The sequence below is a fragment of the Peromyscus maniculatus genome, chromosome 17 (assembly GCF_049852395.1).
Source record: "Peromyscus maniculatus bairdii isolate BWxNUB_F1_BW_parent chromosome 17, HU_Pman_BW_mat_3.1, whole genome shotgun sequence".
Classification (NCBI taxonomy): domain Eukaryota; kingdom Metazoa; phylum Chordata; class Mammalia; order Rodentia; family Cricetidae; genus Peromyscus; species Peromyscus maniculatus.
In genome coordinates, this window is record NC_134868.1 from 26,104,256 (window position 1) to 26,108,839 (window position 4,584).

Here is a 4,584-nt window from a genome sequence, read left to right on the forward strand (position 1 = left end):
CTACCTAGCCACACAGCCAGTAATGGAGTACAAAGTAAAGAAAGGTATATAGAATAGATAAAGATAAAAGCCCAGAGGCAAAAGGTAGATGGGTTAATTAAGTTAAGAAAAAATGGCTAGAAACAAGCCAAGCTTAGGCCCAGCATTCATAAGAAAGAATAAGCCTGCGTGTGTTTATTTGGGAGCTGGGTGGTGAACCCCCAAAGGGCAAAGAGTTAAAACAACAACAACAACAACAACAACTACTACTACAGCCATCAGGGACATACTGCTTCTCAGCTTCCAGTCTTCAAACCCATCTTGCTGAAGGCCTACTTCTTTGAGATGTGGATCTTCTGGTGGCCAGATAAATCCAACTGGTCTCTGTGATGGGCCTCAATCATGTGTGTGTGCGCGCTTGTCTGCAGTTTGGTGCAGATGGGCAAGATGACCTGGCCAATGTGGAACATGACCACCATGACCACCACGCTCCAGAGCTTCCCAGAGGCATCCGAGCACCTGTCTGGAGCCTAGATTGTGAAGAGCATTGAAATGAAGATACGTTAATATTTCTACCAGAAATGTGGTTCTAAGATCCTTGGTGCAGTCCTTACAGGCAACAGACTGCATACACTACCAAGAAGATGGCTGTCTGAAGTCACTGTGCACCAGGCACTTGTGAGGGAAGAACCTCGTTCGGCTTAATAGGCTGTGGATACACTCTCGTCTCTTAGCAATGTTATTCATCTTTCTTTCTTTCTCTCTTTCTTTCTCTCTTTCTCTCTTTCTCTCTCTCTCTCTCTCCCTCCCTCCCTCCCTCCCTCCCTCCCTCCCTCCCTCCCTCCCTCCCTTCCTTCCTTCCTTCCTTCCTTCCTTTTCATTTTTGACATGGTCTCATGTCCTCCAGTCTCTTTACGTGGCCAAGGGTGGCTTTGAACTTCCCACCCTTCTGCCTCTGTCTGCCAGTGCCGGACTTACAGGTGTGTGTGCTCCCACACCTGACAGTTGTGCTTATTGAGAAAGATCTTCTCTAACTAGACACCGAACTCGTGGGTACCGAAATTGGGCTCTCTCTGTTGGTGCTGCTGAGGGTGATGCGCACTTACCTGCACCTTGGAAATTCACGTTGTGCTGACTTACTGCCTATGACCCTCAGAGCGAGGCGAGTTCCTCATGTAGGTCTTCGGGGCTGAGCAGTGCTAACCTTGAGAGAGCTTCTTTCTCGAAATGTTTTTTTGTCAAGCCTTTGAAAGACAGTCAGAGCTCCCGCAAAGAGCTCTGATGTCCTGCTAACCACATATTCCAGACAAGTCAGGGCATGGGAGCCTCGGAGGAAGAAAGAGGGGGTCACCCTCTGAAGGAGGGCAGGCGGGGCTCACCTTTAGATTTTCTGTGAAGAAAGTCAGTCCGTAGGATTATTAAGCAAATTCCAGCAGCTCATTCATTCAGCCACTGGAAGGTGGGAGAGAGTCAGGCCCCAGAATGAAAAAGCCTTTGTTGACTTTTATTTAGATTTATTTAACGTTCCAGCCCACAGAAGTCGGAAGGTAAGATACGACCTTGAGGAAGGCGGCTCCCCCCCTCCCCTGCCCCACAGCTTTGTGACCCCAGCTGCTTGAGGCGTTGGGGCTCGGCTTCCTCCCCCCCCCTTTTAAAAACCCTATCACAGTTGGAGCAGTGGTGTTTCCTCACGTCTGAGGGGAAGGGAGTGGCCACTTCCGGAAGGATAGTATTTATAGTTTTAGACCGAAATATGTGTTTACAATGGTTTTCTCAGAAAACACACTTTAAAAAAGTATTTTGAACCCAAAGATACATCTTAAACCATAGCTGATTTCACTTCTACAAGGAGGAAGGGGTGAACAATGTTGCTTTATTTCAATGGTGAAACAATTGGTTTTTTTTTTTAAAGCTGCTTGATTTTAGAGTATGCACCTCCCCTCTGCTTTCTTGTGTGTGTGTGTGTGTGTGTGTGTGTGTGTGTGTGTGTGTGTGGTGTGGTGTGTTAAGTGTGTGTGGTGTGGTGTGTTGAGTGTGTGTGTGGTGTGTGTGTGGTGTGTTGAGTGTGTGTGTGTGTGGTGTGTTGAGTGTGTGTGTGGTGTGGTGTGTTGAGTGTGTGTGTGTGTGGTGTGTTGAGTGTGTGTGTGTGTGGTGTGTTGAGTGTGTGTGTGTGTGGTGTGTTGAGTGTGTGTGTGTGTGGTGTGTTGAGTGTGTGTGTGTGTGGTGTGTTGAGTGTGTGTGTGTGGTGTGTTGAGTGTGTGTGTGGTGTGGTGTGTTGAGTGTGTGTGTGTGGTGTGGTGTGTTGAGTGTGTGTGTGGTGTGGTGTGTTGAGTGTGTGTGTGTGTGGTGTGGTGTGGTGTGTTGAGTGTGTGTGTGTGTGTGTGGTGTGGTGTGGTGTGTTGAGTGTGTGTGTGTGTGTGGTGTGGTGTGTTGAGTGTGTGTGTGTGTGTGGTGTGGTGTGTTGAGTGTGTGTGTGTGGTGTGGTGTGTTGAGTGTGTGTGTGGTGTGGTGTGTTGAGTGTGTGTGTGTGTGTGGTGTGGTGTGGTGTGTGTGGTGTGTGTGTGTGTGTGGTGTGGTGAGTGTGTGTGTGTGTGTGTGGTGTGGTGAGCTTGCCGGTATGTGCATGTGTGGAGGCCAGAACACAACCTTGAGACTCTTCTTCTGCCTTGCTCCACAGTTTTAGCAGACAGGGCCTTCCTGAATGTGCAGCTTGCCTTTTGACCGGACTGGCTGGTCAGGAGGCTGCTGGGATCGGCCTGTGTTTGCTTCCTCAGTGTTGGCGTTATGGCACGGATCACTATGCCTGCTTTTATGTGGGTGCTGGGAATCCCCACTCAGTCTCTCATGCTCGTTCAGAAAACACTTAACCCGACCAGCCATGTCCCCGCCCACTAGGCTTCCCGTAGGCACCCATGTCAGCAGACCCCAGGAGTGTTTCTGTTTCTCCCTTTGGAGGGCCAGGGCCCAACCTAGGTAGAGACAATGAGCCTGAGAGGATGGAGTGGGGGTGGAAAAGTGGGGGTGGGGTGGGGAGGGGAGATCAGGAGACTAACTCAGATCGCATCCTTTGGTCACAAGTATGGGGCCTCACCTCTCAAGTGATTCCTGGAGTCACCCAGCCCGGTGTCCTTGTGCACCAGGACTAGCTAGGAACCCATGTACTTAACTCGCCGCCCTGGTGATCTGTTGTAGGCACCATGTGTCACACAAGGGCAGTCACAGCTCTAGACAGCAGCAGCCAGTTAAATTAGACCCAGTTGGAGACCTGTGACTTAAAAGAGGGACACTTTGCCAGACAAACTAGCTGTTGCCAGAATCCCTTCTTCTGTGGCTCGCTTTGTGTGGCTCTGAGGCGGCCTAAGCCTTCCATACCTCACGTGTTTTCACATCTCGAAGCTCACTGACATAGAACCTTTACACCACAGGCAGAGACAGAACGGGAATGCTTCTCAGGGGGGTAAGAGGTTGGCGTGAACATGCAAAGCTAAGGAGCTCAGCTTGTGAACATCCATTCAGTCCTGAGCATGTTTCTCCACGGGGGCGGGGGTGGGGCGGGGGTGGGGTGGGGAGGGGAAGACAGCATGAAATTGCACAGGACCCCAAAGGCTGCCTAAGCAGGAAGATACACCACAGATTCAAGAATGACTGGAGGATGGGAATTTCGTTTACTAATTTTACCATGAGTATCTTTAAACACAAAATTTAGGAAGTACAAGCCTGTCATATACCTGTATTAAAATATCACAATGAATGCTACAACATTTGTGTTAATTAAGAAGAAAAACTGGATGTGGTGGCTCCTGCCTGTAATCCCAGGATGAGAGAGAGAGAGAGAGAGAGAGAGAGAGAGAGAGAGAGAGAGAGAGAGAGAGAAGAAGGAGGAGGAGGAGGAGGAGGAGGAGGAGGAGGATTGTTACAAGTTTATTGACAGCTAGAGCTGCATAGTGAGACTGTCTCAAAAGAAATCACACACACACACACACACACACACACACACACACACACACCACAGAGTGTTGATTACCCAGATACCTGTCATTTACACTTAAAAAGTTAACCACGTGCACACATTTGGACCACGTCTCCACAGGCATATCAATGTGTGCTTGCATGTATGTGTGTACACACATGTGTGTGTGCATTCACTACCTAGTGTTTATCCAGAGAGAGTGACAAGATTCTGAAAGAAGTTCAGAACTGACTACAAGTCACAAGGTCAGAGAAGACGTTCTGGGCCCAGGCTTTGCAGGGTCTCAGACTGTTACCTCCACTGTGCAGAAAGTCTTTCCACCAGTCTGGTAGATGCACTCCTGACATCTTGATCATACTGCTGAGTGCCCAGGCTGTCTTGACACAATGTGTGTTACTTCCGCAACAATGCATGCCATCCCACCTACAGTTTAGGAGAGGGGACCATGGCAGAGAAGGGGAGACCTTGCAGGGAACGGCACCAGCACCAGGTCCCAAGTGTAGGCATTCCTTTCTCCTGAAAAGGAAGAGCCAGAGCTTCCTGCAAAGACAGGAAGCATTGCTCCTAGAGCTGGGTGCACTCCTAGAGCTGGGTGCAGGGGAGCATTGAGGAACACCTCTGGCTTTCAGTCTGAG

The 4,584-nt window shown here is 49.5% G+C and overlaps 1 non-coding gene across 1 annotated transcript; it reads right to left on the reverse strand.

Annotated features, from left to right (window-relative positions):
• Positions 1-560: 560 nt before the first annotated feature.
• On the reverse strand, positions 561-694 carry LOC121823622 (small nucleolar RNA SNORA70). The gene has a single exon (XR_006065133.1). It is a non-coding gene; the product is annotated as a small nucleolar RNA SNORA70 (small nucleolar RNA).
• Positions 695-4,584: the final 3,890 nt, after the last annotated feature.